Source organism: Rhyacophila brunnea, unplaced genomic scaffold, assembly GCF_057557595.1.
Source record: "Rhyacophila brunnea isolate RB1 unplaced genomic scaffold, BYU_Rbru_1.0 scaffold_8, whole genome shotgun sequence".
In the NCBI taxonomy this organism is placed as follows: domain Eukaryota; kingdom Metazoa; phylum Arthropoda; class Insecta; order Trichoptera; family Rhyacophilidae; genus Rhyacophila; species Rhyacophila brunnea.
This window is the reverse complement of record NW_028233350.1, coordinates 30,198,960-30,223,269: the sequence shown is the minus strand read 5'-3', so window position 1 is coordinate 30,223,269 and position 24,310 is coordinate 30,198,960. Positions and strand designations below refer to the sequence as shown.

The 24,310-nt window shown below is 32.1% G+C and overlaps 1 protein-coding gene across 6 annotated transcripts in view; it reads left to right on the top strand.

Moving 5' to 3' along the window:
- The window catches only part of ome (dipeptidyl peptidase 4 omega), a 116,973-nt gene that overhangs the window by 31,588 nt on the left and 61,075 nt on the right, over positions 1-24,310 (top strand). The window lies entirely within an intron of this gene.

The window sequence follows — 24,310 nt, the reverse complement described above, 5'->3', positions numbered from 1 at the left end:
TCTGCATATCTCGGGTTTCACGCCCATGCACATATCCCACTATGCTAAAGGCGCCATACTTAATAAGGATAAATTTTAATCAATTGCTCTAAGTACTCTCTTAAGCGCTTTCCAAATTGAGCTACTAAATTAGTGATCGGCTTTTGTATTTTAAATCAAAGTACGAGTAACCGACGTCACTTTTTCAGAAAAGATTTTTGCTATTGGCTATAATATATTTTCTCAGAAGTGTATTCAAAATCATGTATGTTTAACAATATAGGATTAGGTACTACTTTCATTTCTTAGGAATACAGATAGTGCTGAAAATTACTATATGAATATGATACTAGATCAATTTAAAATTATTCTTATAGAATGTTCTTATTCATATCTTTTACAGCTACTGGGCTCGTGCTTTAAACAATGTATTCAATGTGAGGTCACCACCTTGACGATTTCTATTTGTAATGGGTAAACTACTTCTTAATATTTAATTAATTATACTAACGTTATCTGGCATCAGACATTATTAAAATAATTTGTGTATAAAATGCGCATCATTCCGGATTTTTTCTTTGATAATCTGGTTTTTTAAAACGTGACCGCAAGTAAGAGAAAAATTTAATGTTTTGAAGTAGAAACTGATGCAATATTTCAAGAAGTTTCTTCCTAAAGTAAGTAGACACAGCATACATTTTAACAAACTCAATATTTTGCCGTTCAATATATATACAATACACTGCTGGGTGTCGTATTTTTTCAGAAAAGATTTTTCTATTGGTTATATTATAATTTCTCAGAAGTGTTTTGAAAAATTATGTTTATTATGGTTTGGTTTAGGCAGGGTTTGATTGAATTTTAAAAACTAACCAGCACCATCTGCAATATTACCAACTTTGAATCTTTTACAACCTGAGTCCAAAATGTGTTGTCAATTATATCTCCCGCCTACGTGATCAAACCTATTATTTTTAATATTATTCTGATGCATTAATTTATAGCGACGTTGTTTTTCTCGTCAGCGTGACGTCATGCGTTATTTTCGTCATACGTGTTTAATTTATGAAGATTAATTTATATTAATTTAACCATGCATGAGTTTCTGGATGAATGATCGCCTTTTGGAAAACCCCACACTCGCGTAAACAGCTGTTGGAGAAAATTTACATTTTATGGCGTCAATATGCGACAATGCCGTCCACCACAAAGCAATCGCCGATTAGTGTTTTGCATTCGTGATTGATGAATCCAGGTTCTAAGCCAATCGGTTGGTATATGCCTAATATATAATACATATAAGTGTTTGTTTTATTTTATATGAACGTGTACCTATGTATATAGCAGCGACGAAGGGTGGAGGTAGGCTGTTAATATCCGCCATAAATAGTGCACACTAAACTTTCGAGTGCTTAAAGTCAGACAACGTTATCTACAAAAAAGTGTTTTTTTTTGAGATAACGTTATTTTACATTTACGGCTACATGATAGTCAAACAACGTTATGTCAATCTCTTCTAATTTCTTATTAAATCGTCAGTAAAGTTTAACGTTAACTACATAAGTTACCCTTATTTTCATATTTTTTTAAAAACTATCCCTATAAATTTTAACATCATCATAAGCAAGATAAATGTACAATACACAATAAATTATATAATATTAACACTAGGTTTTAAATAAACATTTCCCTTGTTGAGATACATGAATCTAAAATAACGATTTTTGGCTCCCCTGTAAAGTTGCACTCTTGTAGATAGTGTTGTTTGACACTAAGCCCTCGCTTTGTCAGTCATACGTATATGTTTTCATTGAAATAATAATACTACAATTTACAGAAGGTTTTTAAAATTCAATTAAACCCTGCGAAACTAAGCCATAATAAATAATATTCAAAAAATATTCGTCTATCTATAAAATATCTAAAATTATGCAATTAAATCATACATAACTTTGGATATTTTATAGATAGAATAATATTTTATATCTATTATAGTTTGGCTTAGGCAGGGCATAATGAATTTAAAAAATGAACCAACAATATGTGTAAATATATATTCTTAATCCAACAAAAATAAATAAGCATGAATGAAGAAGTGTGCACAATTTTGTCATATCTTCCAAAGTATACTAAAACTATTATAGTTTGTTTTAGGCAGGGTTTAATTGATTTTTAAACTAACACCATCTGTAAATTGTAGTCTTAGTTAAATACAAACAAATACGTATTACTAACAAAGCTTATGGTGGATCTTTAAATCCTACCTCCACCCTTCGCTACGTGTGTATACACTTATTATGTCATGTCATGAGTATTAATAATGTTTTTTAATCCTCATTCCACGTGTCAAACTAAAGAAGTAGAGTGGTTGGCGAATGATCTATCCTTGAAAAAAAAAATATTTTTAAGTTATCTCTACACTACGACTGTATTCACTATTTTTATAGTATATACTATATAATAGCCGGGAATGACATAACAGACCAAATATAAACTTTTGGGGTACTTCAGCAATATTTAGGGGTGGCACAGCCAGAATATAATATTTTAATAAATTATATGAAAACCAATGAAAACGGTTATATTATAAGTTATATATTTTAGAAATGCTATTTAATTATAATATTATATTTAAATAAAATGCAATAGTAATTTGATAAGAAACTGTTCGTATTAGGAAATCATAAAAAGGCAAGAAAGATAAACCAGAAAAAGTAAAACAATATTAGTATTTAATGAGATATCAACAAGTTTATGATTAAGAACAATTTGGAATATAGATAGCTGGTGCTAAATGTGATATATTTGTATCTATTAGTTATATTAAATTTGTATAATATGATTAAGGCTATAACTCAGCTGAGGCATGGTCTAAAAAGATCGTGACTAGGCAATGCGCGGATTGTGCAAATGACGCGGGCCGAACGAAATATAATTTGTCATAAAAATTCAACATGCGTCCTTTTTATGTTATGTTTATTATTATATTCGTAATAATAATAGTATATTCATTGACATGTTTTCTTTTTCAAGTACATGCGGAACGTTTTTTAGTCAGCTTTACACGATTTAAGAATATATTCCTCCGACGCCATCACAAAACAAATTGACGTGCAAACAGGAGATGAAAGAAATTCAAAAAGAAAAAGGAAGGAAGGGAAGAAATTTCGTTCCACATACAGTTGAAAAATATTTGCCGTTTCACTTATGTACGCTCTTAAACCAACATAGTATTATGCTACCAGCTCTCACTTATGCATGTGAAGCATGGACTTTTAATGTAAGAAGAATCCAAAAACTACAAGTAGCGCAACCTGGCATGTTGGGCATATACATGGCAAAAGAAATCAACCGATAAAACAGACAAGAGTACGTGATGTGGTAGAGGTCGCTAAGTAGATGAAATGGCAATGAGCTGGACATGTCGCTCGGCGAGTACACAGCCGTTATACAGTGGTATCCAAGGGACACTAAAAGCATGATAGATGGACTCATAAGTTCGGTGGATGTACGTGGCAGCAAAGAATTAGGGACCGAGAAGAGTGGAGGGCAGCTATTGGGAGGCCTTCATCCAGAAGTGGATCAACCCCGGCTAATGATGATGATGATGATTATAGCAGTAAAAGTACATTTCATTGTACTTGTTGAGGTATCTTTAAATACCTACGCAAAATATGTTTGCATGAATTATCATTAGATTTCTTACAATAAACATCGAACTGCTTCCGGTGACACAAATAGATTGAACACTTTTTAGTATTAGCATTCATGTTAATAATAATTTATGTACTATAACTTTAAATGTCACTTTTCCATATATGGCCATCGACTCTGATTTATATAGAATTGTAGGAGTATATATTTTATTACGTAAAAATAAAAACTAAACTAAATACTATGGCAGATTAGTTCGTAGTTTTACATGACATTTTTAGTTACTTATTGACTCAATATAAATAAAACTGAACTACCTACTGAAGAATTTTTAAAATAAACATACTGATATACAATATACCTAATATTTTTAAATAACAATAATACATATGTATTATTGTGTATCTACGTGCAATACTTTTCATGGTGTTTACAAAAACGTTATTTTAATGTTATTGTATTGTTATTAGTTATTACAATTTATACAATATTTATGTAGGTATACCTTCATTTCTGTTTTTTTGTAACTTCAAGAAATCATATTAGCAACAAAGTCCTTTATTTGATTTAAAAATAGTTAGAATTTTAGTATATTAATAATTGTTGCATTATATACAGATAATAATAATTGTGAAATTTTTATGTAGTTATATATTATATTAACTATCACACGCGAAGCAAAAACGGAGAAATACTGAAATCGGACTGTCTGATCCGCAGTACCGATTAGGCTTCCATTTGCTAGCACCGCTGCCCGCGCTCTCCTTCACCGACTCGAGAATACTCTATTGAAATCGGTACTGTGCAAAATCAAGTACCTACCGCGGTGTATGCTAATATTATTGGACATCGGATGTATCGATGCGCGGGCGAGCTGATTACACGCTTAATAATATTGATATTTTCATACAATATACATAAATTTATGTATGTTATAATATTACATTTGTCTCAATTTGCTTGGGGGTGCTGCAGTACCGCAGTGCATATGGACGAGCCGCCACTGTATATAACGAAAAAATCGTGCACCCTTTAAATACTTTAAAAAAAATATCGAGAATTTTCAATTTCAAGCGCTGGCTGTGGAGAAGTTAATCCATATTAATTGAGAAATTATTCCATATTTGGATTGATGCACGATTCTATTGACAAGGTTAACGATATAATCAAAATGCAAATTGATTAACGGATGTAATAAAACAAACAGAAACACATTATCATAAAAGATCACGCTGTTTTAACTATCTAATGATATTGTGTTGTATCCATTATTCCATTAAAGGGCCCAGCGTGTATTCAAAACATACAAGTAACTTCATTACAGATCCTTGTTTCGCAGCTAATCGATTTTCCGCCCTCCCTGAAGAGAGTTTTTACTTGACCTCAATAATCTATCACAGAGTAACGTAATATAGGCGTCGTTAAATGTAATTTCGAAGCGGTTCCTCAACGTATCCTTACTGAAAAATTCAATTGGCGTAAATGGGAAAATTTGATTTACTGAATGCTAAAGTATTTTTTTTATTCTGAGTGCCTTAATTTATCTATTGCACGAATGAGTATTTATGACGATAGTTTCATCCTTCGTCAGTCAAAATTGGTTAAGTCAAGTAGATAGGCATAATAACCTGTAAAGAAAAAAATAATTACAGGAATATATTAACCACAATACAATGCAATTTATTAATACCACAAATAACAGAAATTGAATTATTATTTTGTCCTTATTTAATTTAGACGTAAAGTGAGAAAAATAAGTGACTTATATAATATCGTCACCTCAATATAACTTTGATTTGGTATTGTTGGGAAAATGAAATTCAAACTTACTTGATTTACATAAATCTAGGGTATAATAATTATTCATCATCAGCCTGAATCTATCCACTGCTGGATGAAGGCCTCTTCAAGCTGCTGCCACTTCTCTCGTCTCACGTCTCTCGCAAATAAGTTATATAATTGTTTGTAAATTTATATCTTTCAAAAATGCATGTAAGAAACATTTGAAACTCTACTCGCGTTCTCACCTGCAAACATTATTATCAAATTACAGTCTGGCGCGTACTTAATTATTATTATGTAGGTACTGCTAGAGTTGGGTATTTCCCGAGAAAATATCAATTTCGAGATTCGGGATTTCCCGAAATGATGAAATTTTGAATTCTCGAGATTCAGGATTTCCAGAAAAGAATTCTCGAAAAATTGGGAAATTAAAAAAAAACCTGTAAAAATCCTAAAATCAGTGTAAAGACAGACAAATTCCAACAAAAATATGATTTTTTTTATTTATGTAAGAAGACAAACAAAATAGAAGTAGGAAAACAAAAATAATTAAAAACATTACTTATTAAAATGGAATTTCAAAAAACACGGACAATCGCGTACGCTTTTGAGACATGAAATTCCCTGATGTTGTAAAAAATTGCGCTTATTTTGAGTCGACGTTGTGATAAGTGCTCACATCAGTCTTTGAACGTTTTGTGTTTCTGTCCACTTTTTTCACATAGAAAATCGTTTTTTCAATTAATATTTGATAATAAAGAAATCCCGAATCCTGAGAAAAGATTCTCGAGATCCGGGATTTCCCGAAATGTTAAAAATTTCAATTCTCGAGATTCGGGATTTAAAATCTCGACAATTTCTCGAGAATTCCCGAAACCCAACTCTAGGTACTGCATTAATATACTGGGGTCCTGCAATATATTGTTCGATATAAGTATACATTTTTCTAGTACCTAGTAGTTTTTCATATTTTTCCTTATCCGACTTATCCTCTGTAGGGGCATGTACACTGAAGATTCCACAGGAACTGGCTCGGTACCAGGAGAGCTTGAACATACACCTGAGCGATAATGTTGAGGTTGGAGACCATGAAGAGGTGAATCAACACTGGGAAGAGTGCAAGACTGCCATAGTATCCTCAGCTAATGATACCTTAGGACGCCGAAAAAGAGGTAAACGATCAGAATGGTTTGACGAAGATTGCCGCAAAGTCACTACGAGAAAGAATGAGGCTTACTTAATGATGCTACAGAAGAAAACACGGGCATCAGACGATGAGTATAAAAAGCGCCGGCGTGACGAAAAGAAACTACACAAGAAAAAGAAACGTGATTATTTAAAAAAGGAAATGATCCTACTCCAAGAACACTATAAAGCCCAAGAAAGTCGACTGTTCTATAGAAAGATAAATAATATTAGGAAGGGTTTCAAGCCTCGTATCACAATGTGACAGGATGACGATGGCATGATACTCACAGAAAAGCACAGTATTCTTGCCCGGTGGGTGGGTTTCTTTGAGCAACATTTAAATACCCCCCATATTGATGCCGGCAACACTAACATTAATACTCATGACCAGGAATCAGTAAAAAGTGGCATGGATGATAACGAAGAACCACCGACATTAAATGAGGTAAAAGGTGCCATGTCAAGGTTAAAAACAAACAAATCGCCTGGAATAGATAACCTACAGAGTGAATTAATAAAATGTGGGAGAGAAAGCCTGCTCAAACATTTGCATAGCCTAATCCACCAAGTATGGACTTCAGAAAAGATGCCAGAGGAGTGGAAGGATGGGTTGATTTGTCCCCTGCACAAGAAAGGAGACCAACTAGAATGTAGTAACTACAGAGGGGTGACACTCCTTAACTCTGCATATAAACTGTTGTCGATTCTGATATTCCAGCGGCTGGAACCCATTGTAGAAGGAATACTCGGGCACTACCAAGGAGGCTTTCGACGAGGGAGATCATGTGTTACTCAAATATTCACTCTAAGGCAGATTCTAGAAAAGACCACTGAATTCAATATTAACATGTATCACCTGTTCATCGATTTTAAGGCAGCTTATGATAGCATTATTCGATACCGGTTATACGAAGCAATGCGAGAATTTGAAATTCCGACGAAAATAATTAAACTTGTAGAGATGACAATGACACCAGTACAATGCCGGGTGAAGCTTCAAGCGGAAATATCCGAGCCATTTATATCACTAAATGGTCTCAGGCAAGGTGACGCTCTGGCATGCCTTCTTTTCAATATTGCGCTAGAAAAGGCAATACGGGATGCAAAGATTGATGCCCGTGGCAGCGGCACGATATTTACTAAGCCTGTGCAGCTGCTGGCGTATGCTGATGATATCGATATCATTGCCATATTGGCGCTGAAAAAGGCATTCACAGCACTAGAAGCCTCTGCCAAAAGAATGGGTTTACAAATAAACGAGGTAAAAACTAAATACATGCCTGTCTATGTATGTCACACCACGAGAAGTCGCACCAAAGTTAGATATTGGCGCATACAAGTCTGATACGGTCGGATCTCTTGTAACTCGACATAATGATATTACAGAAGAAATCAACAAGAGAATCATGTCTGCGAATAAATGTTACTTTGGCCTGTTAATACATTTTAAGTCCCGCATACTATCTCGCCGAACTAAAAACACTCTTTACAAGACACTTACTTGTAAAGCCAGTGCTCACCTACGCATCGGAAACCTAGATATAAACTCTGCGAAATGAACGAGCCCTGAACATCTTTGAAAGAAAAATTCTCCGCCGTATATATGGACCGATCAGGGATGGCACCAATTGGAGGAGAAGATATAATGCTGAGCTCTACGGGCTGTACGAAGATTGCAGCGCAGTTCAATCAATTCAGATTGGGAGACTGCGAAGGCTAGGTCATGTGCACCGTATGAATGACAATGAACCGGCAAAGAGAGTGATGTCCAGCAATCCAATAGGACGTAGAAGAAGAGGGAGGCCAAAGATTCGCTGGTTGGATGGAACTGCCAGTGACTGCCGTATTCTGGGTGTACCAAATTGGAAAGCGGCCACACTGGATAGGGACAGGTGGAGGGAGCTGTTGGAGGAGGCCAGGACCCACACCGGGTTGTCGCTCCCCTGATGATGATGATGAGTATGACTAACAGATCTTTCTATATTTTACATGTTATTTTAATGCTCAACGTAGTTTTATTGATATAATGTATAAAAACATACCGCGTATTAAATAATATAAATACTTTCACCGCTTTTTAATGGTAGGTTTAGATAAACATAGCTTAGAGCATTGTTGTTGAATTTATAACATAAAATAAATATTTTTAATAACAGTTTACGTATTCTATAAAAGCAATATAAATTTAGATTACGTGGTAAAAAGTATACTTTTATCTATTTTCACTTCTCGAGCGGTATCTGCATCCCTTAGGGTGTAAACTTGGAAAATATCTCTCTACTTGCTAATATCTTTTGGGTACGATCGTGAGTACGTCGTGGGGTGATAGCAGGTTATTTAATTGGGATAGCAATCCGGCTTGAATTTGAAATCTCGGAAATAATATTTATTTAATCTGGAAAAGTATGGGTACCTAAAACAAATGAAACTTTATCCAAAAACCAAATAGTTTTTTTAATTTCTATAGGTACGTAGTATTTATGTAGAACAAAAAAGACTCCACCGAATTAAATATGTCGTTCTTCTTTTATTGTGCCATCCCCTAGCAAAGTCGGACATCATCAAGGCAATCTTAGCTTTGTCATCTGCTACCCGGAACAGTTCAGTGGAGCAGCACTCGTACTAATCACGAATGTTCTTAATATATTGACTGCTGAGCTACTAATTACCCCAATTCGATAACATGCTAATGACCTCTAATGGCCTTGGGCCAGGCGCGGTGTGCGCACTGAACGAGAAGCCACGAAATGCATCGTCGTCCTATGCTACGCTTATCATTAATCTTACCTTGACAGATAAGTTGAGGAATGCTGTACTTTTGTGCTTTATTAATGTGGCCGAGGTACTGTAGTTTCATGGTTTTGATACTATGCAGAACTTCTCGGTCCTTTCCCATTTGATTAGGAACTTCAACATTTTTGTCACCTGGTTAGTCCAATGAATTTTGAAGAAGCGTCTATACAGCCACATATCGAAAACTTCAACTCTCCGTGACATCTCTTGGTTTAGCGTCCATACTTCCATACCATAGAAAAGAATTAAGAGAACATAACAACGTACTCGTAGGTACCATACGCAGTCTCATACCTGGGTTAAAGTCTTGATTGCTAAGGAGGCGTCTCAATTAGTAAACGTTTCATAAGGCGTGTACACTTAGTAAATTAAAAAAAAACAACATACAATTTAAATTTAAACTTAAAATGATATATTTTTATAAGTTAACATCGATAATATAATAACAATAAAAAAAATACTGGGTATATGATATGATTCTAGAAAAAATTGTTTTTAAGCTTATGTATTACAAATAAACTGAATGCTATATTTTTCATTGTTTTGTTATTTATCAATTTATTATATTATCTTTATGTCACGTTAGGGAATAAATCGACGCCACGCGCTCCACACAACGGCCGCACTAGTCACTTCCTTGTGATGTAAGATTGTTGGAGAATACACACGGTAAAACTTACCTGTGTTTCGATTCAATACCCATAACCTTATTGGCTTCTGGTGACCCCGACGTGAAAATATCAACTTGACAAACCTGATGGAAACTAACTACCTTTTTAATGGTTATAATAAAGTTACTACGTTAGTATGACAATGACATAGCACTTACGAATAAGCCCGGAAATATTTATGATAGCTGCATTTAATAACAAATATCTCCAAAAATACTAAAAAACATATTTTTCTTTAGGTGAGTTATAAATTTTAATACGACATTGTGATATTTTCTTGATTATTTTTCCTCTGTCCTTGACCTTGATATATTATAAAATTGATATGTTTTTAAGTGTGTGTTTACTTCTTGAACACGCATTTGATTTTATTATAACTGCATACATATATTGGAAATGACATATTGTTTCATATTTATTTTTTTATGATTGTTATTATTATATGTAATTATAAATAATGTTCAAGTTTCTCAAAATTGTACGGATGCTAGTTTGATAAACGCTTCTCTGAAGGGAACGCTTCAGTAACGATAAAAAATAAATTAAGGGTGGTAGGGACTTGAGATGAAAGGAAAATTTCAACCCTTTTCATTTAGGCAGGCCTCATTCGCGAAAATGTTCTGCTTTCTGCCGTTATGTATATTCGTTTTCGTCCTTTTTTCATTGTGCCAATTTTTATACCGAATTTTTATTTAAATTGAAAATCATCATTATTCTTAAAACACAGTAAAATTCATAACACAAAAAGCAGTAGGTACATATCTTAACGTTTTTGTGATTTCATCTTGTGAAACCTGTTATTGATAACAATGATTTCGAATGTTTTTTAATCTCGTTGATCACGACGAAATTAATTATTATTTAATATGTGGTTAATTATTTATAAAAAAATACTAATAAATATTTTAAATAGGTTTGCACAATTTTACTAGTGTATATCAATAATGGTTTAAGTGGGCATCAAATTTTCTATTACGAATTAAATATATTGTGGATTTTTCTACCATTATAATTGTATTAATACGCTTCTTAATTACTGATAAAAATAACTTACTAATACGGTGTATTTTGAAGTTAAGTGCATTATAGATTTAATTATTTGTAAACTGGTTTTAGACTATTACCGTCATAATTAGAAAAAAAAATTAAAATAAAATATTGTCCATAAAAATATGTGATATTGTATTCTATCATTATATCAATGGTACGATATAAAGCATGAGTGATATTAAATTACAATTTGGCGGGAAAACTTAATTTGATCATAGAAAACTCAGTAACTCCCTTCTTTACAAACCTCTAAAAATAGTAAGCTTATCAACAACATAGATCTAAAGTTCTGAGCATGTATACTTATTGTGTTGTTATTCTAATCAAAACTCAACGAAATTGCTCCAAAGGCGACATTTTATATATGGAATTTTAAGTTTATGGGAAAAGTGAACGAAAATAATATGCTTATATTATATTATAATAAACTTAAAGATAAATCGATAGTAGGTATGTACTTTATACTAGGATAAATTCTAAAAAGATTATAATTAATTTCGCTTGGTTTAAAGCACACGGTTAGGGACACTTACTCTAATATAAAATGAAGCTTTTCTATGATAACACTTTTACCTTGCACTGCATTTAATCATGGAAAAGTGTACTTGTACTATTGTCTATCAAGCACGTTAAGACGTGTCATATAGATTGTTACATATAGGTGTAATAATACGGGTAATAATGTGTTGTGAATATTATTGGTAAAATGTGAATTTATTGAAAATAGGTATGTTTAAAAAAATATAATACGAGTATATACAAGAGATTCGTTAATGCAACCAATCTATTCAGAAATTCATAATTAAATATTCATACATAATATATTAAATTTTACTCGTGGGACAATTTATTCACTCACTCTCCTATAATAGTGAAATCGTTTTGTTGGAATAACATTAATAAATTCTATACGGTAACTTAGTAGCTAGTTTTAGAGGCGGTTTCTTTAAAGGGCCTCTATCATCTTTGCGTTTTATTATGTTAGACTGGTGCGTTCGCATGATGACATTTCACTGGCATCTTCAGCCAGAATAACCTTTCAAAATACAACCTTTCATTTCTCATTTCTTTGCGGAGAAGCGTAAGATCACAATAGGTACTTACAAAACACGAATTCACCAGTTTATTGTATAATAATATACTATTATATCATAGGTAAAGCGGAAAAGAAACATAAATGATAGGTAGGTAGTATTTTTAGAAGCTTAAAAATACATTTGGAATTGAGTACAAATGATGCAACTTTAGAATATTATATTGTTAAGTCGCTACTGTTGCAATGAGTGAAGAAGCAATATGAGGACTATCACAATTCACTTCCTACTCGGACACAACTCAAAAATGATGGTAGGTGAACTATCGTAATATAATATTTCCATATCTATAGTTTCCTTCATCAACTATAAGCGAGTAAGTTTCTAGGTTAAGTCAAACCATTCAAGAATGCAAATGTCATACGTACACTCTACGTCTCGTTGGTGCGTAGCATTCTTGAATATGGGTCGATTATCTGGTGTCCTTATGAGGTTTCCTATAAGTAAGCTTATTTTAGAACGCGTCTAGAATAAATTTCTTCAATGTGTTTATTTTAAGGGGGGACATGCTCGTCGAAGGTCAAAATTGAGTTTTTATTGTATTTTACTAGCCGATTTTTTTTTAAACGGTACATGTTCAAACACGCGCGTCAATATCATTTTACTCCCTACTTCAATTATAGTATGTCAATTTATGGCTACGGCCGTATGTTGTAGCTTAACCACTGGGGAATGACAAAAGAAATGGCGTATTTCAAAAAAACACTAACTTATTCTTAGGTCAATAATTATTATAAAGCAATCATTATTCGTAAGATGTTTATCACACTTGAATGGTCAAAGACATAGCTTATAATAAGTATATTTAGAATCATCTTCAAATGTGTTAATCTTGCCGATTTTTTGAATAATAAAATGCCTAATTCTTGTCAAATTTGGGATCACAGAGATTATCAATATAGTTTTTTATTGTGAATATTTTACAAAAATTATCTCGTAATAAATTATACTAATGGTAACATAAATGCGTTTAAAAATTAATAAACGTAAAAAATCTTAACACCACTGCACAGTTATGTACCGAAATATGACTATATTCTAAAACATTAGAGCGAGAGGTTTAAAAGAATACTATTTAATGTAACAAAAATACTTTATGCAGTCATCAAATGTTTTAAATAACCATAAAGGATAATAAGACTTCAAAATTATATAAATAGATTATCTACAACGTTTAAGGAGTGTCCAGGATCATGGTTTGAAAATACAATAAAAACTCAATTTTGACCTACGACGAGCACGTGGGCCGTTAAGGCATGCTTACTTTTCACTCTTTCTTGAATCTTGTAGTTTTCTTCTGCGCTCGAAACATTTTTGCCTGTTATCGCGAGGGATGGATTCCAAGTCTGGTGTTCTAAAGAATTTGAATTTACATGTGCCTGTTAATTAACCTACGTGGTCGTAGCCATGATTTATTCTGGATCGGAACCGTTTCCTCGTGTCCAGCCTATTAGGCACCAATAGCGAGGGGTGCAAGACTAGTCAATGCGCTCCCCAAAGACCTAGATATTTTCGGTGACTTGCTGTATATTTTGTATTCGAAATATTATTTTTCTGTATAAAACTGTACTTAGGTTTTATTATTGTTATTATATAATATTATTATATTCTTCTCTCTTGTGAGGGTAATACTTGTTATAATGTAAATCTCATGTTGTGAACATCTTGAATTTAGATTTGTTATGTCCACGATATTTTGTTTTCTTATATAAATAAACTATCACCACAATATGTCTCTATCGATAGTGGCCGCTTTTCAGATCTATACCCCAAGTATACGGTAGTCATTGGTAGCTCTATCTAACAAGCGTAATTTGGTCTTTACTTCTACGTATTATGGGATTGCACGACATTACTCTCTTTGTCGGTTTATTATCGTTCATTATGGTGCACATGACTGTGAGAGCGCAGTCACCCAATCTCAATTAAAACTGCACTATAATCTTCGTGCATAACGCAGAGCTCAGTTTTAAAACAATGGTAAACAGACAATTTATAAATTCAATACACGCGTTTTGGACAAATTTCCGTCGAAGCGGACACATAATTATTTTATTTAGTTTGTATAGATAATATTGTTTAGCTTTATGGTTGGATGAACACGTCTGGCCTAGAGAAAGGAAGGTACCTATCTAAGTGAATGTAGGTAACAGATAAGATGGGTACTACATGATATAATATAAGCTTCATGTACAGAATTTGTGTAACACATACAGGCTTATACCAAAATTCTCTAGATAATTAATATTATTAGGTAGACGGTAAAATTGGAAAAAAGGTTCCAGGGGAGACATGTTAATATTATAGATGGACACAATACCTATTGGATTATTCAATAATTTACATTTAATTTTCTATAGTGAATTCGTAATCGCACCGATTGTTTCTGACTCAGAATCTTATTATTTTCCCATTTTTCATTATTGCTTTATTGTATCGAACGGTTTTTTGATTATTGAAATTAAAAAATCGATTTACTAAACCATTTTATAGCCAGAGAAAATTTTATGTAATTCTGTATGGAGTTTGAATAATAGTTAATAGCGGAAAGATTTAAGTTGCACTATAAATTAATAGCTGTGTCGAATTATTCCAAATACGCAAAAAATACCTGTATGAAGACATCTGATTTCAATAATGTTTGAGGCTTTCACGGTTGTTTTTTATCGTAGTATATTCTTGGGTTTTCACCGTGTCTCCTTCTTCCTTCTTTACTCGACGTTTCTCTTGATAATGGCCTCTGCAACGAGCCCGAAACGTCGAGTAAAGAAGGAAGAAGGAGACACGGTGAAAACCCAAGAATATACTACGATCTGATTTCAAGCTTTCCAATATATGAAGCGCCTAGTTTCAAAAGCCCCTAAAACGGTTTTTGAAAATTTTTGAGTTAGATATGTATTGTGATGGATATTTTGATGGATATATAAGATTGAACTTTAAAAAACGCCTAAATCCATCAATATGTATGATCAAAAATTAGGGTAAATTTCAAAACCCGCTAAAATGGTTGGGTGTGCTTTTCAAATACCCCTAAAATGGAAAGCCAAATTACTCTTTAGAATGTAACGAATTAAAAAATAAATACATTAAGTTCACAGATTTAATGGATATGATTTTTTCTCAGTTTTCTCAAAACTACCTAAAATGCTTTTTCTCATTTTTCTCAGAACTACCTAAAATCGTTTTAGGGGCTTTTGAAACTAGGCGCTTTATATGATACTTACTAACAAATATCTAAATATGTATTATAGATTTGAGTAGTAATTAAATATCTATAGTTTTTCATTAGTTACAAAGGCGGATGTTGTTATCTTGATTTTATTGAATACGATTTTTACGTAATTAAATTATTTTCTTGACACGTATGAAGTTCAGAAATAATGTACATCACGTGAACAATAAAAACTATTGAATATTCAAAAAATACTATTATAAAAATGATAAATAGTAAAATCCAAGCAAAATTTGCATTAATAACCAGTTCTGTACCTTCAATGGTTAAAATCGTCTATGAACTCTGTATCTATAAATTTATTAATTCTACTATATTTTTTTAAATACCTGTCTGACTGGTAAAATGTCACATTTATAAACATATTTTTTTATAGTTAGAATAAAAATACATATTTATCCTTCCACAGTAAATAATGTACAGTAAATAAAAGGCATATACTATAGATACATCTAGACGCCACCCGTTACATTGCTAAATAAAGCTATGTGCCGTGCGTTTGGTTTGTGGGCGAGCGAACGCATTCGCCTACAAATGTTCGAGGCCATAGACCATTTTGCTAGTGCTCGCCTAAAGTGCTCGCACTAGACGCTCAGAATTAAAATATAATTTTCTATTTTTTTACGTTATATAGTATTTTTAAGCGGTCAAAATGCAACCATTAGGTAAAGATATTCATAATTTAAGTTATTTTAAAGAAACACTAGGTCACTGATATTAAAATAAATAATAATATACAAATAAATTGTCACGAACATGTATCAACTTACCTATGAAACGCAATACCATCTTCTTGCTTATCAGTACGGCTACCATATTTTAATACAACACGCAGAACCACCTTTCCTACTTAATTAACTAAAAATATATACCACTGACTTTATGTTTAACACAAAAAATAGCAAATTTAGCAACACGAACTCGCAGATTATCGATGCTACGTGAAGCGATTCACCACGATTTGCCAGCGATACTTTTGGAAACTGATTCAAAAATATGTAGACCTTTTATCTTACTCTAGCGCGTGTCGCAGAGATTATAAGGGTGCCGAATACTTTCTCACTCGCACTCATGCATCGTTTTTGTTCAGGCCTTGATGAAAGGTGTTTTGTCATCGAACTGTTTATTTGTGAATACACTATAATCAATCACAGACTTAATATTATATTTTTATTGTTATTATATTTTTTACATCATGCTTCTAACAAATTTCTAATAAGTATAGTTGCATAGTAAAAATGCAATATTGATGAATATGCCTAAAAAGAATTGAGATTATCATAATAGTTTTTATTAGAAATAATTATTATCCATTAGCTCAAATTAGCAAATGAATGTCGACAGTAAAATTGATAAAAATTGGTATTTTCGTTTAAGAGATACATATTTATTATTAATTGGTGTTACAATTACAAGAGATTCTCTCCACGAGAAAAAAAATGAAGAACACTGCCGATGTTGTTTAGGTAACTCAGAACCCAAAAATACTCGATAGAAGTAGATATACTATAAAATTTCGTGTTTGGATATATCTTCAGTTAAAATATCTTTTACATTTTGTGTAAAGACACCAAATACCTGCATTTATATAATATTGTATTACCATGTTCTACAGGTAAGATATTATTAAACTAATACCTACGGCAATGTTTATTTTTTCGATAGAATATTCACTTTTTTTTTATTTTGAATCATTACAAAATAAATACTGATATGTATGCCTAATATTTTATTTTAAAAATGTTACATCACAAAAAATATAGACGAAAAGTTGTAAAACGAGATTCTTTTTGTTCAGTGTATTATTTTATAGCCGGTAGGTATACATTACGTTGTTACCATTTTATTTGTAAATATAATTTATGTGCTTTTGTATTTTAACCGTAAATTCAATTATTAGTAGTATGACCTGGAATATTTCCATAAAACCGACGGCTCGGTTGAAATCTCACTTAGTAATGCACGTAAAATGGCTGCTGGAATGCAGTTATCGAAGTCTATTTTTCTCCACCCGTCAAATAAAACAGACCCTATTTTCCTCTGAATATCGAATAACTCTTGAATAAGCAGTGACAGCATTGTCTCTTTAGACGAATATAAGTATTTTCTGTCTCGGGCACTCATCTGAATAGGACTCATGTGTTTTTTAAATTAATAGTCAAATATACTTTGTCCTCAAAGTAATGCGTACCTAGGATATAAATCATCCGAACTCCAAGTTGCAGAAATAATGTAATTCAGTGACATCTAATCGTGAGAATTGTTTTTTTTTGTTTTTATTTCAAATCACTGTTATCTTCTAACAATACAAGAGTATCGGAATGAATTCAACCTTTAAAAACTAGGCATTAATTTCGTTCAATAAGTTTGATTGCTGGGAATCGTTGATCGTGATTCACAATACAGCAGTTTGTCCGTGACTTATATATATTTTTTTATTTAAAAAATGTGGTATTCTTTAGACTCGCACAATGTTAACAATTTTATACCTTGACTTTTAAAGTTCCTTTCTAGTTATAGTTATAATTCGTGATTTAATTGGTTTACGTTTTATTCAGAATAATCAAAACAGTTTTTAAACAAAATAGGAAAATTTAATGCGAAAAAAATTTGGACTTGGGCAGTACGGATAAGTAAGTAACAATATACTGGCATATCCAAGGCGTCGATCGCGGTATGGATTTTGATCTATCGTACCATAGGCCATAGAAATTGAGTAATTCAAATGTGAAAACCACGTCCATTTAGTTGTAATATAATTTAACTTCAGTGAGAATTTATATTGTATTTGTATTTCTTTAGCCAGATTAGGTGAAAGTCGTTTTAAAATTACCCACAGGGAAACTCACATCACGTCTATTAGTTTATTCGTATGCATACACTCACAGCCTGGCACAGGAGTAAGAGAAAGAGAAGATATGAATCCTTGCGCTTTAAACTGAGGCGTATTTTTTTTTACTTTTGTGCATTAGGCTCTTTATAAGTTTGACAAAATTTGGAAATTTAATATTTCTTTCTAGTGTCCTCAGACAAATATTAATCGTTTGTGCAAGTTAAAGATTAGCGATGGGAAAGTGTGGTTGAGTCACTGCCAGTTTTGATACTGGCTATTAGATCGCAACTTTGAAGATGGATTATGGTAATAATTATGTGGTATGGTTGTTAAACTCTTCGACAATACTGAGTGTGATGATTATGAGTCCCTACTATAAAAATTACAAATTGAAGACGTTCACAACATGACATGAGAAATAATGAAATAGTATTAAAACAGAGAAATATAAACAAAATTGGTAAAAGAGTAAATACAACAATTATGAAGTACGTGGATATACACCGAATGAGATAAGTAAACACTATTTTGTATCTTATTATACCTATTTATATATTTTTTTTTATTATCACCCTCTATCAATGAAAAAAAAAGGATGCATTCGAATTATACGGAACCGTCATCATGGCCATATTGATCGGTGGGAAGGAACTAGGAATGCTCGGCCTAATCAAAAAATGATAAGCAGAAATAGGACATATTTAAAATGAAGATACTGAAACCGTGTGTAAGGAATGTGACATATAGCCTGTTAAGCTGGCTATGTCAGATGGAAGATATTCAACCACCAAAAAAGCACTTCTTCAACAGATCAAAAGGAAGAAGGAGTATCATACCGTCACTGTTCTGGCAGAAGACACTAATTCGAAAAAATGAAATATTGAGTTAGTACCAAAATGTTCCTTATTTCTAACGTCTGGAAACCTTCTTACTAAATAAACAGTCTTTATTTTAAAGTCATCATTGTTACGATTACTTAATAAACTCACACGATAGACCATTATTTCAAACATTTTAACAACTTCAAAGTCAAATTACTCAAAACTAGTATTCTCCAGTTAGTGTGTTCTGCCAGAACAGAGACGAACATACATTGTGTAGCTATCAAACTCTCTTGGTCTGTATAATATACAGTGTATAATTATAATGGACCAACACTAACATTAATAATACATATTGTGTTTTAAGATCTTCAATGGCCTTGTATATTCTTCATTGCCATTTCAGAATACCTGCCGACGACTTCCGCACACCAAACAATGATGCATATTATTAAATTTAAATATTTGTAAACGGTATTGATTCAATTATATTTGTTTATTATATCAATTAAAATGATATTATTTGGCGTTGATATTAGTGCATATTTACTCACTTGTGTTCGATAGTGAATTTACTAGATACTGAGTTCGCCACTAGTAGAATTACGTGGTTGATACAGGCGAAGGAAGATTGATAGCCATGGACTCCAATAAAATTGTTTCTTCTTCTAGCCATTCGTCTTCCTACATCTCGGTATGTTATTGACTATTATTCACATGGTATTGGCTGGGTAGAATTTTATTCCGAGATGTATGGATTACCTACGTCAGAGTTGGCGAACCTCTTTACGTGTGCGTGATAAAATTTCCCAAATATTATTAAATTTGTCGACTGTATGACATATCGAGCAGTTTTTCGTGGTGACAAAAATGAAAAAAAAAACAGTTTTTAAAAATTCTATTAAAAAGATTTAAAAAATACAATTGAAATCTTGAGATTTTATCTTTCACCGTTTTTTTAGCCAAAGGCATGTTTTTTTATTTTTTGAATATTTTTTCCTTGATTCAAATTTTTCTAAGAGATTGTGGCAGCTTTTTAACCACGCTTCTTTCGTAGTATATTTCCCATCACTTAACAGCTGTTTTCCATTTTAAGCTATTGTATTTGAGGATAAATAATAGTGGGATGGTGGCCTGATGAAGTGGAAAAATACCTTCAGACCCTCGGCGTGTCTAACAGGCGAGTCAATACAATGGAAATTGATGGTTTAGTCCAGTGGTGGCGAACCTATGGCACGCAAGATTATTTTGCATGGCACGCGTTGGAAGAGAAAAAATTCCCTTTAGTAATAATAATAAATTACATATCGCATTATATAAAAATAGCAGGCAAATACTCTTCAACAATAAGCATTTCGTTTAATGTATATATATATAATTACATAAGTCGGTCTTTAGGCTTTATGTGTCATATATATTATTATCGCACTACTCATATTAGGCGGCTGGGGATGCCGCTCCGCGAACCTCTAATTTTGATCGATTTACAATTCTTGAGACCACTGTAGCGAGATAATGCCTCATCTGATCGGAGCAATTCTCGTGTGAATTTGTGCGTTAAGACCCAAAATAATGTATACATTAACAAACATTTTTTTACCAACACAAATGGCTGCATCATATAAGAAACAAAAAAGTGGTGGAGTTAGTAGTAATTCTGGTAGACTGTTTTAAAATCGGTGAACCAAAATGTATGGAGTAATTGAAAAAGGCGATAGTGTGCTATGTTCTATGAGTGGTATCTAGAACATCATCATTTTGTATATATAATTCTTAAAAACTATTTTTCCCCATGCAAAACTGCTCGGCTCGTCAGACAGTTGAAAAATAATATTTGGGAAATTTTGGCACACGTACGTAAAATGGTTCGCTAACCCTGGTTCAGTCAGTTTGATATAAAAATATTGTTGTATGTCCAGTTTTGTCGAATTTGAGTTACCATACCAAAACGTAAATATTTAATATTAAACAAAATATTTTAATACAAAATTTTTAATGTATCTAACTTTTAATGGATTAAATGTAATTTGCATGTATATAATATATAGGCATAATAACACAAATATTATAATGAACAAAGCTTTTACTTATAAACATGGTATTAAATCAAAGTTTAATTTATGAATAAGTAAGCGGATTAAAAACTTTGTTTTTCAACATTATTACAACATTTTCGCTCAAAGTGAAAAGTTTTACCGGTCATTTATTTCGAAATTCATTTAATAAATGTTTATGTGAATTTGTAATACCACGGAGAAGATAATAATCAGATGAAGTTATGATAACGTTATTTGAATGATTATTATCAGGTATGGTTTAGTTAGACAGTACGCATCACTGGCGTGACACGAAACTGTAAATTTCGATCGTAGTACTAAATATTGCCCATACTTTGAGTGCATTGGTAAACTGTTTGTAGAAACTGATGATTGTTTCATATTGAAATAATAAATGCGGGACTCTAAATGGACCGGAACGCTTTTCCAAAAATCCTAAAAATTATCACTTGGTCTCGTGGACATAATAATGTGACCGTCTGAACTACCGTAGAACACATTTATTTTTATAAAATTCACATACATTTAGATAACTATATTAATATTTTCGTAAAATTATCGAGCGCTCCGGTTCGAGCAATGAATAAATGGTAATAATAATTAATATGTGTTAGTATTTAAGTAATTACATAGTATGACAGTGCTTGTTTGATGAAAAATTGTACGACAATGTCTCAACTAATTCAAAAATTTGTCATTTTTCATATATAATAAAGATGCTTTCACTCACTGTACTATTATTATGTATTATGATATGTATGGTTACATAATAGCATAAGCATGCAGCTTGGTCTTAAGTTTGTGTACTTATATATTTCATAATACTTTTAAGTATAACCTTCATAAAATATTTCTATAAAAATCTTGAGAGAATCTCGTATATGTACATTCTTTTAGAATTCTTCAGTAAGCAGAAACTCAGTAAATGCTTTTAGGTCTTCTCGTAAAGTATCACAAAATTACCGTACCTACTTTATGAGTTTGTAATATAATATTATTATGCCATACTGTTTTATATTTGACTTTACTTAGACTTAGGTTTAAAAATGTATCATATAATGCATACACTTTACATAGCATTTATTTGTCTTTGGCAATAAAAATTCTTATAAATAAAATATATAGGTAATCTACATATTATTGTCTTTGAAATTGTAGACATTTAATAATTACTATGTTTATAGCATACCTATCTACTTTTAATGATGGAGATATAACATATACGCTATGGCAGTGCTTTTAAACTTTATCGTTTCGTGGCGCCCTAAAAATACATTTTTTTTATAAATATGTGAAGCTGTAACATGCCTTGTATGCTTTTGAGTCGATAGTCTATAACAGGAGGGGGCAAACTTTTTGGATGGCGGGCCAAATTAAAGAATTCAAAATGAGCGGCGGGCCGCAAGTAAAATACCATTTTTAGATATACACTATTTATTATCACGAAAAACAAACATTAAAAAAAAATAATGAGAAGAATGAAACTGTTGTACCATTTTTGAACTTTTTTCTTGAATTCAGGTGTTAATTTTGTAGTTGATATTCTCAAAACTGCTTGTAAATGAGCATCGGAGATATTTGATCGTAAAGAATTTTTATTGAGGTTCATGATCGAAAATGTTTGTTCACATATATAGGTTGATCCAAAAATAACGAACATTTTTCTTGCATAATCTTTAAGTTGGTCGAATTTGTCTGAATTAAGGGCATTGTAAAATTTAGAGATTTCTTCGCGACGATGCAATTCTCTTAAATCAGTGTCACACTGCAGATCAAGAATCTCAAGTTGCAGCTCTGTCGGCACACTATGAATATCTATTGAAATCGATTTTCAACGTAGAAATTAGTGATTACATAGTGTGAGACGAGACGCAAGGAAGACGTACTGTGATAATACATTTACGAAACAACAAATTCTTCAAATTTTAATCTATTGTCAATATTAAAAGAATATATATAAAAAAAGTTATTCGTAATCAGAAGTACAATTAATGATGGTGGGCCGCAAAAAAATACCCGGCGGGCCACAGTTTGCCCCCCTCTGGTCTATAATATAATATTATTGAAGAAAGACAACACTCTAACGTAGGCCTGGGAAAACTAGTATTTCTGTGGGTCCCGCGAGCTTCAAACGTATTTCTAAAAAACTTTACTTTTTTCTACATTTAACGCATTTTTTAAAATAAAATTTGAATATACATGAATTGCATCGTCGAGAAGAAATCTGAAAATTTTATAATATTCTTAATTCGGACATATTCGAACAACTTAAAGGTTCTACTCGAAAAATGTTGATTATTTTTACAATAACTTATATTTATAATAACATAACAAACATTTTCAATTATGAATATCAATGAAAACTCTTTGCGGTCACCGATGAACATTTACAATCAATTTTAAGAATACCAGCTACAAAACTAGCACCTGTAATTTAAAAAATGTATGTATGTAATACAGTTTCATTCTTCTCATTGAATTGCTGGCTATTAGAGAATAATTTTTTATATTGACATTTATTTTCGTGATAATAAATAATGTAGTCTAAAAATAGTATTTTACTTGTGGTCCGCCGTTTATTTTATATTCCTAATGTGGTGCTTCATCCAAAAAGTCTACCCAAGCCTGCTAACCGTAATATCCCAATTTCAATGAAAAAAAAATAACGAGCTGTGCTCGGTCACACCCTTTGGATTTTTTTGTAGAGCTACGTCTGTTGGGAGCTAAGTTGTGTGATCAGAGTAGCGAATGAAGTTGTCGACAAACGATTACAATCATATTATTGTGATCGCAGTAGTAGTTTTAATTCGTTTAGTTTAGTACAGGGATGGCGAACCTATGGCACGCGAGATGATTTTGCATGGCACGCGAATGTTTTGTGTTGAAGAGAAAAAAAATAGATATTTTTTTACAAGATTTACAAACACCTAAATATGTATTATATAATATTAAAAATGCTCATTTTCTCCGGTTTTTAATAATATTTTTACCAATAATATTTATTTATCAATCGATGCGCAAACGGAAAGGACGAAATTCATGCATAAATGACAGATTTAAGTTTGTATAAAAAATAACAGGCAGCTGATACTCTTTAAGAATAAGCATTATAATTAATTTAAATTGCATATATAGTTCCTTAGGTTTTATGGGTCA